At 41.9% G+C, this 19,063-nt stretch overlaps 1 protein-coding gene across 7 annotated transcripts in view; it reads left to right on the plus strand.

Annotated features, from left to right (window-relative positions):
* Positions 1–5,842: 5,842 nt before the first annotated feature.
* The window catches only part of RFX1 (regulatory factor X1), a 70,619-nt gene continuing 57,398 nt past the window's right edge, over positions 5,843–19,063 (plus strand). For 4 of the 7 annotated variants that reach the window (XM_089486783.1, XM_089486818.1, XM_089486797.1 and 1 more), the window contains exon 1: positions 6,000–6,085. The gene's annotated coding sequence lies outside the window, so the exon portion shown is untranslated. Of the gene's footprint in view, positions 5,862–5,999; positions 6,086–6,460; positions 6,480–19,063 lie in introns of those variants that run through there. The other 3 variants (XM_089486791.1, XM_089486811.1, XM_089486823.1) reach the window with 3 other exon arrangements.

Genomic DNA, 19,063 nt, shown 5'->3' on the forward strand with positions numbered 1-19,063 from the left:
GCTTTTCACAGGAAAAAACAACAACAACTTTTGTGAGGCCTAAGCTGTTTAAAAATGTCAAGGCCTGAAAAACCATGCTGCTGCTGTTGTTATTCTTATCAATATTAACCATTTTACAATGAACAAAAATATACAGAGCCTTACATCAAATCTATGGTTTTATAAACTTTTCTGTAAAGTTCATAGAAGAATAGATTCGATGTAAGGCTTTGTATATTTTTGTTAACTGTAAAGTAATTAGTATCGATAAGAATAACAGCAGCAGCAGCATGGTGTTTCAGGCCTTCACAACATTTTGAAGTTTTACAATGGGTCTCTTTCAGCAAGTCCTGCAAGACAAATCTCTAAAGATAGCTTATCATAGCTCACCAAAAGTGGCAGTAGAGATTCAGTGGTTTAACCTTCAGTATTGATATCATTAATAATTAATTAATTAATTAATAAAAGTCAAATCATTTTCCAATAAACTTGACTTACAAGTTTTCCATTGCTAATGCTAACCAAATCCTCTGAAACTAAGATGTTATTTATTCATATTTGAAGATACTTTCAAGAGCTTGTAATTTCCAGCCTGGCTGCCCAAAGCATAAATGAAATCATATGTTTATGATGTAAGTCTTTGTTCATGCCCATGAATAATGATAAAAGTAGTTGGGAGCCACAACTCGTGATTTTCTGGTTAGTCATGTGAGAGGCTCAAAAGGTTTTACAAATGTGCAGGCTAGCTATATGTGCAAATAAGAGGCCACGGCTAACATTAGTTTGATGAGCTCCTATCACTCATGGTTGTTACCCAAAGAAATGTGGGGGAGTGGGAGTGTCCCCACCAACTATGTCAGCATTATTTTAAATGCTGGAGAAATTAGCTTTTGCTAGAGTCTGGGTAACCTTCAGGACCATTTGCACTTTCATATGCCAGTAATAACTGAGGCGAATGCTGGGTTTAGGGTGAATTAAGAGAGTTTTATTTAGAAAAATCCAGAGCGCAGTCACACACACAATAGCAATTCACAGACGCAACTTTCAGAGCTATCCGAAATGGACATATGGAAATGCTGGTTGGAATGTTTTGATGGAACTTGGCATGTCCTGCAGAGGTCTGGATGTTTCAAGAATCAGAGCTGTTTCAATGGTTATTTGGGATGAGGTGATCTTGGCCCAAATCCTGTGTATCAGTTCTGGATCCTTTCTTCATAGCCATAAGGAACATTATGTGGCTGGTGTGGTTGTTGCAATATTGCTACAGCATTTTGTACATACTTTTTTCTGAATCCTGAAAATTCAGAATGATGTCTGGTAAAGCACCAGACAGTATAGACAAAGTACAGGTATTCCTATGGTTTCTTTCTTTCTTTCTTTCTTTCTTTCTTTCTTTCTTATGAGATAAACAGAGAGCAGCATGAAACAACACCAATAAACACACACAACCCACACACATATCCTCAGAGGAAGGCAAAGGCAAGCCTCCTCTCAACAAATTTTGCCAAGCAAACCCTGTGATTGGTTCACCTAGGGTTGCCATAAGTCAGAAATGACTTGAAGGCACACAACAACAACAACTCTATAAACTGAAACATAAAAGGAACTCAAAATTCCTTTCACCCACTTGGTACTATTTAGGAAAACAGAGGGATATATGAACAAATTAAAACACACACACACACAGCATATAGCCTCACCAAACACAAAAAGAAAGAGGGTGTGTATGTACAGGAAATACTGCAGCACTTGGGGACACAAAAGAAGGTAAAAAACAAAAAGAAACATCAACTGCAAAAGAAGAATATCTGCCAGGGTCACAAAACCACAAAACCCAATCGTTACTGGTTTGATCTGTAGCCAAAACAGAATTTTAGATGTTTCATTTGGCCATTTGCCACATTTATTCATTTTCTATCTTCTTTTCTTTAATTCCCAAACTGTTTTGTACTCTAACTTTGACTTAAAAGGGTTGCATATATTTTCAGTGAACAGCAGACCTAAAATGAACAGATGGCTTGACCTCCATGTCACTTGCAACAATTAATTTTAATTTCCAAAATTTAAAACAACAACAGCCTGAAAAATGTTACAATGATTAGCATTATAATTATACATATTGAGTCAGACTCTTGGTGATTCAGCCCCTTGTAACACAGACAGACGCAATTACATCCTTTCCTAATTCAGAGCTTGGAACGTTAATTTGTAAAAGCTTTTTGTTCTTTCACATCATGCAAGCTTCCCTGCCCAGTCATTTGCTTTCAGGAATGATACATGTAGGAACTAGTTTTGTTACTCTTTACGTTATAGAATTCTGTTATTTTAAGGAAAAAATCTTGGGATAAAAGGATAGCATAAAAATTGGAAAAATTCCACTAAAAACACTGTTAAAATTAATTTTAAAAGGAACCCCCCAAAAGTTACTTATTCTTTCTGTACAGATTGTACACTGCTTAGAAAGTGCTATGTTCACTATTAAGTGGTACAGAAATGTAAATGCTATTACTGCTATTGCTACATCCACTTATTTTTTTAAGGTGATTTTTGCTATCCCCATCCCAGAGTTTTAGGTAATTTTGAGCCCAAACAGACAGGCCAAAATAAAGCTGATTTGGAGCACTTTGGAGGTATGCTGTTTAAACGATGCATGTGTCCTAAGAGTCTGGAAGCTGTGCCAAAGCCACACTCCAGTCCTAAGGACTAGTGCGCAACTTTGGTGCAGCTTCTGGCCTCTTAAGAAGCATGTGTCATTTAAACAGCATACCTCCAAAGTGACCCAAAGCAGCTTTATTTTGGCCTGTCTGTTTGGACTCTTTGTCCCGTGTAACTCCTTAACTGTCCTAAATCCCCTACTCATTTTCTACTCCTTTTGTAAAAATCTCCATTCCTAGGGAGTTCCATTCACTGAACAGTCTAGTGCTTAAGCTTCTCATGTTCACCTCTTGTTTTAAAGTGATGCCTTCTAATGTGGTTTTAATGTTGGACTAAGGAGTTTATCACACGAAGGAGATCGGAAATTTATCTCGTGAATACCACAGAAAAATAGCGTAATTACACAAGACAATTTCACATGACATCACACAAAACGTGACAATAAAGTGGTTGCAAAGAAGCATTAACATGCATCCTTTTACTTTTGGGATTTCAGCAACAATGCATTTCCAATATCACTTTATTTGCACAATTGCATGCGATAATCATTCACACAATTACTCACCATTTTTACTTTATTTGCAGGATGCTTTAAATGCACTTTAATCTCTCTATAAGGAAAAGAGATTCCACCTCAACATTAGGAGGAACCTCCTAGCAGTAAGGGCTGTTCGACAGTGGAACACACTCTCTTGGAGTGTAGTGGAGTCTCCTTCCTTAGAGGTCTTTAAACAGAGGCTGGATGGCTGTCTGTCAGGGATGCTTTTAGATTTCCTGCAAGGCAGAGGGTTGGACTGGATGGCCTTTGTGGTCTCTTCTATGATTCTATGAATGCCAAAATTAGCCCCAGCGTGATAAACTCCTAGGCCACTGGGAGGTTAGGGTTTGAACCCAGCTCAACCATGGAAACCTACTGGGTAACTTTGGGCATGTCATGCTCTCTCAGCCTCAGAAGGAAGGCAATCCGTTCTCATAGCCAGGATCGGTTTTGCAGTGGATTTCTGTCTTCTTTTGAGATATGGGGCATGATTTTGTTTACACTGGATTGAAAAATATAGTGAAGTAATAAATTGTATTTTATTGTATTTTATTCTGTGTGGGATACAAACATTATTGCACAAAATGATAAATTCCAATGTGCTCATGATTCATTCATGGATACGTACGGCATTTATGTCGCAATTATTGTGCAATTGCGTGACTGTGAGAAAATATTGAGTGCTATAGCACTACTGTTGCATTAGCTTTCACTGCCGCGATTATTGCTGAATTGGCCCTGGTGTAATAATCTCCTACAAATCACATAGGATAAATCTCACTTACAGTGGCGACACTGCATTGTTTCTACATGTAGATGCCCCCACAGATATATTCCTTGTCTGCACGGGCCAAAAAGCCTGTTTCTCCCCCTTTCTGGTGTTGTCCTGCTTGGACAATGCATAGCCCAAATCCTGGTTTTTGTGTGGGCAGTCCGGACGATGTTCAGTACATTTTGCACCAGAACTGGGGCATAACAAGGTTAATAGAAGCTTAAAAAAAAATCCTTCTGGGGACATCCAGAACCCTCTGTTTCTGTGCCGCCATAGTTGTCTGCACAGAGATCCCACTGAGCCACCTGGCACATCCACTGCCACTGTGGGTCTCTTGTTCTGAGGTCAGAATGAGACGCCCCAGCATGTGACCATTGCTCCGCACCTCATTCTGACCTGAGAAGCAGGTGACCCATGGCAGCAAATGTGCCGGTGGCCCAGCAAGATGTCTGTACAGACAGTTGCTGCTGCAGCACAGCAATGTAAGCCAAAGTAACAGCAGCACAAGGGGGCAGCTGTGGGGCCAGGATACTGTGGGCTGCTCCTGAAGTATCCTGGCCAGTGCAGACAAGGCCATAGCATGTGTGTTTTGTGCCTTTGAGCTGTTTCTGGCTTATAGTGACCCTAAGGCAAACCTATCATGGAGTTTTCTTGGCAAAATTTGTGCAGAGGCTTGCCATTGCCTTCTTCCCCTGAGGCTGAGAGTATGTCACTTGCTCAAGGTCACCCAGTGGGTTTCATGACCAAGGAGGAATCGAATCCTGATCAACAGAGTTGTAGTCCAACACTCAAACCACTAAGCCACACTAATGGAAACACTGTAGAATTGAAAGAGTTGTGAGATAATGGTCATCTCTGGCTACAAGCGCTATAGAAATGTCAAGGACGAGGACGCTGAGGGTTGCTCTGTATGTCACAGATGTCACAGTGACAAACTCTAAAAACATGGTGATTTCTCCAAAGAATCGCTGTGGATAAAAACAGCAGCCCCAGAGAGTGATTTAGTAATGCTATCATCCCCCTGACCAAAACCTTACACGACTGTGCCATAGAACATGGAACTAAACAGGAGGGAGTTGACCGTTTAATCCTGGGTGAACATTGAAGAAAGAGTTAAATTCTTGAAATCAGTGATTATAGTGTTATCAAATTTAATGTTTACAGTGGGAAAGGAAGTCCAGCACAGTCATTCTGGACATCAGAAAAGGAAGCATGCCTAATGTGAGGGAACTGGTAAAAAGGAAGTTAAAAACGGAAAGTCGAGGCAGTTCTCCATCCAAAATGCTTGGTGGGGGAAGGCAGGTTTACTAAAAACTACAGAAGCTGGGCTAGAAATAAACACCACAAACACACTGGGTGACCTTGGGTGCAAGTCACACTCTCTCAGCTTCAGAGGATGGCCATGGTAAACCTCCTCTGGAGAAATATTACCAAGAAAACCCCAAAACAGGGTCGCCATTAGTGTGAAACCTATTGAACAACACTGCTTCATGGCATAGTAGGCAGCCTTTGTGACCCTTTAGACTCTATGATATGAAGCAGGCGCCACCTAGCGGCTTGCCCAGCACAGCAATGCTCCTGCTGCCTTTGAACTACGTTTCCCAGCATTCCTTCATAAGGCGCATGCGCCCCACTCGAACGTTGAAGGTGTCTCCCTAGAATTTACTGACTAGGCCCCCGTCCAGTTATAAACTGCCAGCTCTCAAACCGCCCCTGCCAGACAGACGGCTTCACCGACCAATCGGAAGAGCGGAATGCAGGCCTGGCCAATAGAAAGGGGCAAGGGGCGTGGCTCAGGCCCAACACGGAGCAGGCGGTGCTAATGCGATGATTGACAACGGAACTAGCGAATGGAACGTCGGGGCCGTCCAATCAGCGCGGGGCGCCGCCCATTTTTCTCCCCCTCCCCTCGCCGAGGTGGGTAGCAACAGTTGCCCCGGTGAGGGAACACGGAGGGCGCCATAGCCACCGTAGTCGTGGCGACCAGGAAACCCGGCAACAACAACGACAACAACAACAACCGCCGCCGCCCACCCTCCCCGATTCCCGCCAAAATCGAGAGAGGGGGGGACGATAGTCGCGACACCGTCCCCGCCCCTCCCCAGGAGGGGACGCGGCCTCGAGGGGCCGGGGCGGTCCAGGTGGGTTCGAGTCCGCTTCCCTTCCCTCCTCCGCCGAGGCAAAATGGCGCCCCTGGCGGAGGCTATTTCCCTCCTCCTCCCGAGGCCTCCTTGGGCCCCTCCGCCGCCGCGGCGGTCACTCCACGCAGGGCTGGCCCAGGAAGGGCCCAGGCCCTGGTGGGCGGGGCTTCTGCGCTTCCCAGTGATTGGTGGGAGGGCTGGCCAATAGGAGCGCGCTGGAATACTGGAAGTGGCCAATCAGCGTCAAGGAGAGGCGGGCGGGGTGCAGAAGGCGGGGGAAGAGAGGGAGAGAGTTTAGCTCAGAACGCGTCGGCCGTTGGGGCGGGTGACGTCACGAGCGACGGCTCTTTTTCCTTTTGCGTTGGAAGGAAGGAGCGTGACGTCCTCATTGCTAGTCAGTTCTCTACCCCGCCTTTCTAGCCCAGGGTTGCTCAAGGCGGATGACAAAACTCAGAACACGACAAGCTGTCTTTAAAAAAAGTTTATTAAGATATATATATATATATATATATATATATATATATATAAAATTAAATACATACAAGTCAGGAAACCAGCAATCATTATTATCAAAGTTTAGGATGACACTTTTCCAAGGCATTATATTCCCCATTGCTATGTCTGATTAACAGTTTGTAAGCCGCCCTGATAGCCTTGGCTGAAGAGGGGAGTACAAGTTAATAAATATTATTATTATTATTATTATTATTGTTATATGTTATATTGTTATCTTATGTATGGATGTAAGGGCAGGGCAGTGAAGAAAGCAGAGGGGAAGGAAATCAATGGCTGAGGCGCTCAAAAGGGTATATTTAGTAGATGTGGTGCTGCTGGAGAAGAGTGGCGAGGATCCCATGGACGGCCAAAAGGACAACTCCCACAGTGAGCCCTTGAACAGATGGAGCCTCAACTCTCCCCGGAAGCCAGGACGGTTAAACTGAGGCTGTCGTACTTTGGCCACATTATGAGAAGGCATGACTGACTAGGAAACAGTGCTAGGAAAGGCAGAGGAAGACCGCACACCAGACGGCTTGGCTTGATCAGGGAAGCCACAGGCCCAAATCTGTAGGACCTAAGCAGAGCAACCAAAGACAGAGGAGGGTCACCATGAGTCATGGAGGCCCACTCAAAGGCAAGGAACTGCAGAATTAATGCAGATTGACACTGCTTTAAGCTCAATGCTTCAGAATTCTGAGATTTGTAGTTCTGTGGGATATTTAGCCTTCTCCCTCAGAGAGCTCTGGTGCCACAACAAACTGCAAATCCCAAGAATCCACATGGAGCCATGATGACAGTTAAAGCAGTGTCAAACTGAATTAATTCTGCATTGTGCCACCATCCCTAAATACGCCAGTAGAGTGTCTCAGTAAAAGGCAGCCGACTTCCTATGACTGGCAATGGCTGTAGGGCAGATACTTCTAGGAATTATAGAATGAGAACGGTTGATTCGGACCCTGCCATTAAAGCAGTAGTTGAGTGCCAGGGGCATCCTTTCTTGCAAAAGCTCTCAGGTCCCCTGGCATCTCCAGTTGTGGGACTGATGATAGTATGGCTGGAAACACTAACAGTTTGACTGAAGTCTGATGGTCCACAAGCAGTCCTAAACCACAGATAGGGGACATAGGGCCTTCCAGCTGTTGCTAGATCCCTCTGCAGTTCCAGCCAGCATAACCAATGGTGAGGGATGATGGAAACTGCAATCCAGCATCATATAGAAAGGCATACTTTCCACATCCCTGCTCTAAACCATGGTTGTTGTTCCAGGAGTGAGTGAAATGTTTTATGGGCTGGTCAACTGTGGTTTGCAGCTCTGACAGGAAGAACAAGTACACACCATAATTTGTTGGTTCAGATGTCATCAGCATGTAACTAATTAAAGTGGAGCACTGAAGGTTAAATAGAGAGCAAAATCGCATGGGCTGTCCCTCTAGTGCCAAATCACTCTGAACACAGCAAGCATTAAGCAGCTTTATGTGTTTATAAGTCCAATTTATTAAGGTGGTATGTTTGGTTTATGAAACTGACATCATGTCTGAAGTCTTGAGTGGGGCAAATTGTTGTGAAATGTATTGCCCCAGAATGCAACACTATTTTACACTGTGCAAATTCCTAGTGCAATAAGGAGTCCTAACATATTTTTGTTCCTTGTCTGGTGGATGAGAATGTCTGGTTTTGAGCTCTGTGAAGCAGATCTGTTGACGTCTGGTCCTTCACCAAACTGGTCAGAATGCAGATATGTGTGTTGTGCCACTTTGTATTTAGCGATTACATACTTTATATGTTGAATAGAAAATGCATCTTGTTGGGCACATAGCCTGGAAAAGATGTATCTTGGGGCTATATGTCCCAGAATCTCACTGACCATGCTGTAGTCCCAAAAGCAATGTTTTAAGGTCTGATTGGGTGACAAAAGTGCACCAGTCAGCTTTCCATCTACTTTATAGTAGTCCTTCATGTTTGCTTTTTCCTCTAGTTACTATACTGTTGAATGATCATAATAAGGTTGGGAGTAAAGTGATGAAGAACCAATAGTTTCACACTAGCAGTCTAATGGCTAGAGAGGATAACAGAGGCCATTGCACTATATAGTGTCATATTAGGGAATAGTGTCAGTTATTATAATAGATCCTACAAGAAATGATGACTGGATTCTGCACTGATATTGCTGAAGACAAAACACATGGTGCCCTTCCATGCGGATGCCCATGAAATGTATTAGATGACTCCATGTTTGCGCCAGGTGTTTTTTTTTTTGGGGGGGAGCTATGTTTTCATTCCTCTCTTAAGGTAAAAATATGAATTCAGAGGATTTTCATCCTTAAACAAGTACTGTTCTTCACTGATATCCTCAGTATATACTCTGTAAATCATTACATGTTAAGATTCCATTTCTTTGCTCTAAGTATGAAATATTCTTTGCTAGAATTAGCTTCATAGAGTTAAATTGCAGTTGCATATACCTTTCTCACAAAAAAGTAGCAAAAGTCCGTGTTAAAATATACTGGAATGTGACGCTAGATAGCAGTGAACTGTTATTGACCATTCTAGGTGTTCTGAATGCCAGATAGTGTTGTCAGTAAGTCAGTAATGTCAGAAGATGCCAGTAATAAACAATAACGTTCTTAACTGGATTATTATTTAGAGTTAGGACTGTGACCTAGTCTTTAGATCTTTTGCTTCTACTCATTTTGTATGTAGTCCTGTAAGCCAATTGTGCCATATGGTGGGAATCAGTTAGGGGCAGGAGAGCAGAACAGTTGATGGCAGAAGAAGCAGAAGCTGGCTTGTCTTCTGCCTTTTTTGGAGACTTTTGAAGGACTGTGTCCAAGTTACAAACTGCCAACTCAAATTCAGAGACTATAGTTGATCCTGTTGTAGAGTAAGACATTGACTAGAGGATTTGGCTCTGCGATATGATGCTGGAAGGCAACTATAACATGAAAAACTGGAAACAAACTGTGTGCCATACTACTGAACCATTCATCAACCTTATATGATATCCTGTTTGTCATAGTGATTGTATATACAGCCGGCCTTCCCTTTCCATGGATTCTTTATTCATGGCTGTAACTGTCCACAGCTTGAAAATATTCAAAAACTATATAAATTTGAAAAACCAAACCTTGATTTTGCCATTTTATATAAGGGACACCATTTTACTATGCCATTATATTTAATGGGACTGGAGCATTCACGGATTTTGGTATTGACAAGGAGTTCTGGAAGCAAACGCCAACAGATACAATGGGCCCACTGTACTTCAGAAGGCGCTTCACAAAAAGAAAACATCTGTATAATTACTCATTAGTTCCGTGTTATTTATTCTTAACATCCTGAGCTCCTTGAAACATGGGGTCTCTGGCTATCGTCTGCGATAATTTATTTGGAAAGGTGACATAGACATTTACAAATAAATAAAAAAACATGGAGCTCCCTTCTTACCCATTTGGTTTGTATTTACTTGAGGAGAAATAAATGTAACTTGCAATCCTTTGACCTGGGCTGGATTGTAATATGGGACTTTGACACATCTTATGTTATTTATTATTACAAGCCAGTTAGATCTACAGCCAGTCTGTGCACATGCTAACAGATATGTTGACGCATTATTTTTATCCCACTGGGTGACTTTGGGCAAGTCACATGCTCTCAGCCTCAGAAAAAAGCAATAGCAAACCTCCTCTGAACAAATCTTGCCAAGAAAAACCCATGATAGGTTCGCGTTAGAGTTGCTCTAAGTTGGAAACAACTTGAAGGCACACAACAATTTGATCTAATTTGGAAAAGCGGTATATAAATAAACATTATTATTATTATTATTATTATTATTATTAACAACAATCTTTATCATTTTGCTGGATTGCAATATGGGCCTTTGGCACATGTTATGGCATTTATTATTACAGGACAGTTAGATCTACAGCCAAACTGATATGTCAATACATTATTTTTACCAGAGGTCATAATTTGGTTATATTGGAGAAGAAAATAAACATAGATTATGTGTTGTAGAAATACTTTAAAAATGCAGGCCAGTGAAATCTAGCAGTCAAAACTAACTTGCCTACGCATAGCTTCTGCAGTGAAGACATAATTTATGGCACCTCTGTTGCATATCAGCCACAGTTCTGTTGCCACCCAGATACTGGAAAGATGTGGTTGCTTCATGCTTCATGCAGCAGGTGAGGTTTCTGCCAAAAGTGGGCAGGCCTTGTCGTGTGAAGCTGTAGCCAGGATTACTATATTACAGTCTTGGCATTAGCTTTTGCTGGATTCCTTCCTCCGTCATTGTGTGAGCCACACCCAGGCTACTTATGCTGTTTCTCAGGTGGGGCAAAGGCAAACATTTAGAGACCTAGCTCCCTAGTTGGCAATTTAGTGATATGTTAAAGCATTTGACAATTGCAGTGTGTTGAGTACCTAGCATGTGCTAGTGATGTGGTTTAAACTACTATTCTAGGTTGTGCTGAAGAGCAGTTGTGTCTAGTGTATTAGTAGCCCTTGGAACAGTTTTCAGACTGAGAAGAGAGTAACCCATTGACAAAACTGGGTCAGTTCAGACAAATTAGGATACGGGCCAGTTGTTCTTGGAAAATGCCAATTGTTCTTGTACCGATTAGACTAAATTAGGAATGGATTGTTCCTTTCAATCTTCTTGTTTCTGTAATATATGTTTGCATTGGCTCCTGACAGCTCTGTAATATCTCATGTTGGATTTTAAAAAAAATAATGCAAGGATGTGCACAGGAAAGCAAGTGATAATTGTAATAATGAAGTTTTTTATTTGAAAAGCAGGGCAAACTAACAAAAAGTTGTTTGCTCTTTTATAGACAAGGAGAACATTGCAATAAGTCTAATTTCAAATCCCTATCCTCTTCTTGGGTAGAGTTGTCAGCTTTTTAGCTGGTCACTGGAATGTCTTTAATAGTGGCCTGATATGTAATTGTTGTAATGCGTATCTATATGACAAACTTTTCCTGCAGATTTATGTTGATAAATTTGTAGTTTGCTAAGAAGAGGCCATAATGTTGGTGTAGTTGGCAACCTTATCCCAAAGGAAATGTATATTTTTCCCTATGAGTCTCACTTGTTCCAGTTCAATAAGTTCCTGTTGCAATTGAGAAGCATTTTCCCTCTGAGGAAGATCTTTTCCATAGATGGCATGGCCGGTGTTGGACTAGCTGGTCTTTATGGTCCCTTCCAATTTTATGAGTCTTATGTTCAATCAATTTCCCCTTCATTTATTTGAAAGTAAATACACTTGATTTCCTTTGGATTTCTTTCCACATTAGTGTGCTTTAGAATTCCCTCTGGCTATTCCTTTTTCTAATCACAAGCTCACAAAACCAGTGTAGTTCAACCTCTAAATATATGAGTAGGAGAGCAAGGTTTAAGCTGCATCTGTATTGTCAAATTGCTGGGGTCTTCAGCAACATTTCTTGCGTCTAAATTTGGAATCTTCTGAACAGGAACATGTGTAGCCTAACTTTGGACGTTAGGAAGGATTAATATGATAAAGATAGGCAATCTCAGTGGCGTCAGTCAGTGGGTGCGGACTGCACCAGGTGACACCCTAAGAGGCAGGTGACAACACTGCTCCTCAAACATCTGCCTTTGGACAGAAAAGGGCGGTGGCATTCACCTGTGTCCATTAAAATGCTGAAGAGATGGGGTGAGTGGGGTGAGGCTCACTGGGAGAAGAAAGAAGAAGCCCCAGGGATTTGTTTTTTTAAATGAAATTATTTTTTAATATATATTTCTAACAAAAATTTTAATTATTTTTTTCCTGCTTTTAAAATTTTCTTTAAAAGCGTCATCCCTTTACCAAATTTTCACTCAAACCACATGAAACTATGCATATGTAAATGCATCGAGGCTGTGCATATGATATTGTAATTTGAGAGTACCATTTTAATTTCAATAGTTGTTTTATGTCACAGCTGTTACCATGACATCCAGTGATATGCAGGACTTACGACTACTGAGTAACATGAATAAAAAAAAATCATGACTAAAGATTTTGTGTGGCATGGGATGGGAGGAGGTCCATGCGGGGGTGTATGTGTGTGACACCATGAGTTACCACACTGGGAATCTCCCTGCCAGCTCAATTGCAGAGTTATCATAACAGTATTTTCATCAGTTTCCATCATTTACAGCAAATGTTTAAATAGATGTTTGTCCATGTTGAGTAAAAATTTATCCTGTTAGATTACCAATTGGAGGTTGTGTGAACAAGATAGCTGGAAGAATTACGGTGGAGATTCCTCTTGGCCAGTAAGAAGGAACACTGCTCACTTTGTACTTCCTAAAATCTTAGTTTGAAATGAAAAAGGGGGTTATATGCAGCAAGGTGAGAAATCATTTTAAGGACATTCTCTGTTATTCCCACTAAACTGTAGTGTGGAACCAAGCAGCAAAACTGTAGGTTAGCAGTGGATGAGGCATCAGTAGTAGGCATCAGCAAGGGATTTACATGAGGTGGTTGTGGGAAGTAGAACTTGAACTGTTCCTCCCCTCCGTCTGCAGGAGTAGTAATTGGCAATGGCATCTGCAGAGTGAGGTGGATGCATAAGACTTAGGATAAGGTACAGATACATCCTTCATGGGAAGTGATTGGAACCCTCCCTGAAAGAAAGGGAGCATTTCATTTCCAGGTTCTGGAAACCGTCCTGCCCTCCAGTGCTAATACAATCTGTCAGTGGTATGTATGCTATTACATTTCAGCAGGGTGTCTTCAGGATCACTTCCCAAAAGTTTATGCTCAAAATTTTCCTGAAAAGCCTTCCATAGGTCACTGCTATAAATTGATGTTTAGAGTGCAGGTATGCCTCCGTTAAAGAAGTATGTTCCAGGGCATTAATTCTTCAACAGAAAATTGGGTACCAAAGGCAAGAATAAAATGGGAAGAATATAGTTATGCCCCTACACAAACAAACAAACAAAAAAAGCAGTTCAGCATGTTTCAGCATACTTTATCTTCAAAGCTAAAAAAATATGCACATGTGAAGTGAATCAACCAGATCAGGTAATCCTCGCATAAATAAACGAAATATAGGTAAAGGTAAAGCTAGTCCCTTGACATGACTGTCTAGTCGTAACCGATTGTAGGGGACGGTGCTCGTCTCTGTTTCTAAGCCAAAGAGCCAGCATTGCCCAAGGACTGTTCTGGTGGTCATGTGGCCAGCATGACTGTACCAAACGCTGCTTCCTTCCCACCGAATTTGTATCTATCTATCTATCTGCTTGCATTTGCATGCTTTCGAACTGCTAGGTTGGCAGGAAATGGGACTAGTGAAAGGAGCTCATCCCATCATGCAGCACTCGGGCCTCGAACTACCAACCTTCCGATCTTCTGATGGTCAGAATAGGCATCTGATTCTTAACCACTAAGCCACTGCATACCAGCATGCTATTTTTAACATACTAGGAAGAATGAGTGAGGCTGGCTTACCTGCTGTCCTCTTTTCCCTCTGTTGCGCTGTTCTTACATGCTTAGTAAGGGACTCTGGAAACAGCTGCTGTTTATCTTGCCTGCTGAAGGCAGGAATACTTTCCTAGCTTAAGCTTTATTGCATTATTTCCTAACTTAAGCTTTATTGTATTGTTTGCTGCAGGCACAGTGCTGCAACCTTACACCAAAAGTCTGTGTTTCTTCAGCCCTTCATCATCCTCGGAATGCTGATACTGATAAAAAAAACCCCTTCCAGCTAGACACAAGATGAAGAGATAAAAGAGTGAGGATGAGAGGGTGTAAAAAGACTTTGTAAATAGGCGCTTTGCTGTCAGAGGTTTTGTGTTAACTGAGGTATACCTGTATACCTATGTGAGCACTTTTAAACCCATGTATTTCATGTAGGGGAAGACTAAGCAGACTTATGGAAGACTCCACTTGTTTGCAGAATTCAGGGCATTAATGGCATTTTGTTTGTTTAACAACTCCAACACAAGTGGTTGCAGGCCAGCACAAGTAATTGCATGGCATGTGGGGATTTTTTCCTTGAGCCCTTCGCCTCTTCTTCACTCTCTTTGTTCAGATGTCTGTGTCTCTGATGAAAAAATCCATTTTGAGAATTAGATCAGAGAGATGGCTAGATGTTGTTATTTTGCCAAATTACACTCCACACAGAGTAATATGCTCACCTACTTTGTTGATGGAACCATCATCATAAAACATGGAGGTCTCCTTGCTCCCAGTGTGATTGAAGAGTTCAATGGACAGGAATATTTTCTTGATTTAGAAAAGTGAGAGGAGACATGTATGAATAAATAGTGTCACTAGAACCGATGATGCTAACAAATTGCAGGGAGTCTGACGTTCAACGATAATATTGCAGCAGGCAAACTTGAGTATGTGGTCCCTATCGGGCTATGTCTCAGTTGTTCTTTGCTGCGGCTTTCTGAATCGTCCCATGATCTAAAAACAGCCAGGTCATTTCTAAGTCTAGCTTGTTCCAAAAGGAGTGACCAAGTGTATAGGAACCTTTGGAATGTAGCCTAAGAAGAATGCTGCTGTGCTATGGATAACAAGTTGCTTGCCTGAAGAGTCAAGTTCCTGAGAGCAACATTCACAGATTTAAGATATCTACCTTGCATAGAGCTATGCAAAGTATTTAACATTCTTAGGGTTCTGAAACAGATTTCTAAGCACTAGGCCTATTAGGTCTGGATTTTTACCTTTCAAAAGAACACTGTTGTCCAAAACACACTGTAGAAATAATCCATTTTGAGGCTGCTTTAAGTGCCCCGGCTGAGTGCTGTGCAATCCTGGGAATTGTAGTTTATTGTGGCACCAGAGCTCTCTGACCTGGAAGGCTAAATGTCTCACAAAATTAGTTCCCAGAATTCCCAAGCACTGAGCTGGGGCAGTTAAAGCAGCCTCAAACTGGATTATTTCTGCAGTGTGATTTGGACCTTCAACTGCTGACTGAATGGTGAAACTGAGGATGACAGCTTTGCCCCAGATCCCATGAATGATTACAGTAAGTCCTAGAATACTGTACATTCCTGTATCAGAGTTGAGATTAAATGCCACAGTCCTAATAGGTGTCTACTTTACACATACAAACAAGGTAAAGGAATTACTAGCCTGCCTTTCTGTACTAACCAAGAGATTCTTGTTTATCAAAGTTTGTTGTTTGGTACATATCAATCCTCTAGGTAGGAATTACCAACATTCATTCCTTTCACAGAACGTTTTGTTATCTGCTTGTCTGATAACGGGTTCATGGGTTCATAGAATCATAGATTTGGAAGAGACCACAAGGGCCATCCAGTCTAGAAGCTGCCCACAATAACCCAGCATCACTTATCTTCCTAAAATAAGGATGGAAGCTTGTCTCTTTTTAAACCAATGAAACAGGTTTCCTGGCTTTCAATTTTCCATCTTGTGTGCTCCTAGACTCAGCTGAAAACCACTTCTTCTGCTAGGCTCCTAATCTTGATATCAAAATCTACAGGCAAAAATCCTCCTTATCATACATTCATATAACACTTCCTATTCTAGAGGAACTCAGATCACTCAGAAAAAAATTGAGCAGCAAAGTCTAACATACATACATACATATATATTATAATCAGTACTGAGTCAGCCCAGCTAGATACTTGGAGAGTATTATGTTTTCACTACTGGTGTCTTGAATGCTTTCCTGTGGAAAAGCAGAGAAAACATATAACTTTGGCTTTTACCATTTCAGAAAGTAAGTATGCCACAGAAAAGGAGCCTCCTTGCTGGCACGGGCTACTTTAGGCGAGGAAGTGTATTCAGGTCAGGCAATTGCTCTGAGGAAGCAGTGCCCCTGCCACCCTATACAAAACTGTGCTAAAAGTACAAGTATGCCTCAGTAAACGATGTAGATGTGTTCCTGGGCATGACTTTTTAAACAGAAAATTTGGTACTGCAGTCAGAAATAATATGGAAGGAATAGGGATAGATTTCTGCAACACAAAAAAGAAGAGCAGTTCAACAGGTTTTTAGCCAAGTTTTTATTCAAAAGGAATAAGTGCACCGGTGTCATACACTGGCGCGCTTTATGCAGCTTTCAGATACGCGGAAAGCCGTGCGGGGAGGAAGGGGTGGCGCATCCAATAGGGATGAATGGGGCGCACACCCATGGTGCGCGCACACTGCCGCACCACCGCATGCATGACCCCATTCATTTAAATGGGGCTTGAGCATAGGCGGTATTTGTTTTATGCGTGGGAGTCTGGAACGGAGCCCCCACATAAACAAAGGGCGGACTGTAATATGCACAAATGAGGGGGCATTCACACTTATTTTTTTGTCTCGAGGGGATCCGGATCCCCGCAGTGATGCAATACTGGATTGGAGTTCCCACTACATTTTCTGTTTCTGAATCTCTCCATGGCATCTTAACCCTGTTGGCATTCATGCTTGCCACTGTTTCGGTTTAAAATGGAGGTGTCTCCATTTCCAGGAACGATGCAGCGCGGTCCGAATAGATTTGACAGCTTACTCACACTACTGAAGATGAAGATCATTGCAGCTCTTTAAAAAAGGTGCGCTTAAGGATCCGGTGTCAAATGCCCTGAGTTAATAGGGTTTTTCAATGCCCCCCCCCAAACTGCGCCAGGTGCATTTGGGGCCAGTGGGAACATCATGGAAATAACCCAGTTTCACACCAGGTTATTTCTGTGGTGTGAATGGTGCCTGAGATGAAATAACCAAGTCAGGTAAGCTAACATTCTGAACCTTCTATAGATCTCTTGAAAGCGTCTTCGAAAGTGCATACAAAGATGTTTTTTTTTTTCATCAGCCTCTCCTTATGTTAGTAGCCACACTTATGGATCTATTATTTTAAACATGCTGGAGTTAGCTAGTGAAGCGAGCTTATCTCCTTTCTTTTTTCTCTCACTGTTTTGCTCTTGACACACATTCATTATGGAATTCTGGTGGTGGAGTGTATTCACCTTGCCTGTTGTAGGCAGGCTCACTCAGCTGTTTGGCTAGAGCAGAATCCTACTCTTTCCCAGCTCATCAAGCTTTGTTTATTATACTATTCTGCTGCAACCTGACAGTGAAAGTCTGTTTCTCCAGCCCTCCTTCACCATCCTCCCAGTATGGTTGTTGCTAGACAGAAGACAAGGCGGAAAGGAAATCTGGACAGCCATAAAAAGACTTTGTTGAAAACAACGTCTTTCTCAGAGTTTTTGTTAACTGAGGTATCTCTGCAATGAGAACTGAACCCTACTATCAGTGTTTAGAAATTTTTCAAGGCATTGGCCCCATTTCTTAAAGCACAGAATGCCAATTTCTTTTTCCTTCTCATGCAGAGATCCCTTGAGATGACCAGGTAGATGTAGTAGAGACTTTGTCAGTGTGGCTTTTTCTTTTCTCTTGTGTTCTTCAGAGGTTTTTTTTGAGAAGGCTTCTTTGATTTAGGTGACGTGAACAGCCTCAAAACTTTGAAGTAAACTTGCTTTAGAACTGTGTCTGGTTCAGCAGTTGGCAGATCATATTGACATTGCCCAACCAGGTTCTGTTGCTGACCCTGGGAAACATTGAGGCCTAGTGGATAGAGAGGAGGACTGGCATGGTTATTTCTGCCATGCTTATGTTCTCAGGATAGATGATGGTACTCTGTGGTCTTGTCAGTGTGCTTGGTTCATGTTAGCTAGTACTTAGTCTTATGCTGTACAACTTTATAAAAATTAAGGGGACAGTTTCAGTTTTTTCACTTTGTTTCTAAGGAGTTGAACAGTCAATGATAGATGAAACAATGACAGATGAAAATGCTCAAGCCCTATTCAGGCACTCAATATGAATGGGGGAGCTTAAATGAATGAGTAGGGCAGTGCATACTGGCTCCATCTTATATGTCCAGGTGTCTGTAGCCCATATCCTCCCATGTGGAATAGCAGGGTCTAAATGGGAGGTCTCCTTGTGTTCATTTGAATGGAAGTAAACCTTTCCACTTTGGGTTCATCTACACTGCAGAAATAATTCAATTTGAAACTGCTTTAACTGCCCTGGTTCAGTGCTAGGGAATTCTGGGATCTGTAGTTTTGTGAGACATTTAGCCTTTTCTGTTAGAGAGCTCTGGTGCCACAACAACCTACAGTTCCCAGGATTCCATAGCACTGAGCCAGGGCAGTTAAAGCAGTCGCAAACTGGATTATTTCTGCATTGTGTTTTGGACCGACATTGCACTGAAATGTCCTATTCAGAATTGTCCAGCATTCCTGCTCAACACAGTAAGGTGTGGATTGAAGGGTGTGGGGCTGGTATCGTTATATTTCAAACTGAAACCTGTGTATTTGGAGAACAGAGAATACGTGTCTAGCACTCACAACCTCAGTCGCAGCGTCATGTTAATTATTCCTCATAGAGGGGAAAGTGCCATCTAAGCAGGTTTTTTAAAGATTATTATTACTACAAGGCATGGCAGAAAAAGTAATCTGGTTAAATGCACCCTTTAGTGCACATCTCAAAGACAGAGAAACCTGTTCAGACTCTAG

Source organism: Sceloporus occidentalis, unplaced genomic scaffold (assembly GCF_023333645.1).
Source record: "Sceloporus occidentalis isolate IW3139 unplaced genomic scaffold, rSceOcc1.0.p SCAF_1, whole genome shotgun sequence".
NCBI classification, from domain to species: domain Eukaryota; kingdom Metazoa; phylum Chordata; class Lepidosauria; order Squamata; family Phrynosomatidae; genus Sceloporus; species Sceloporus occidentalis.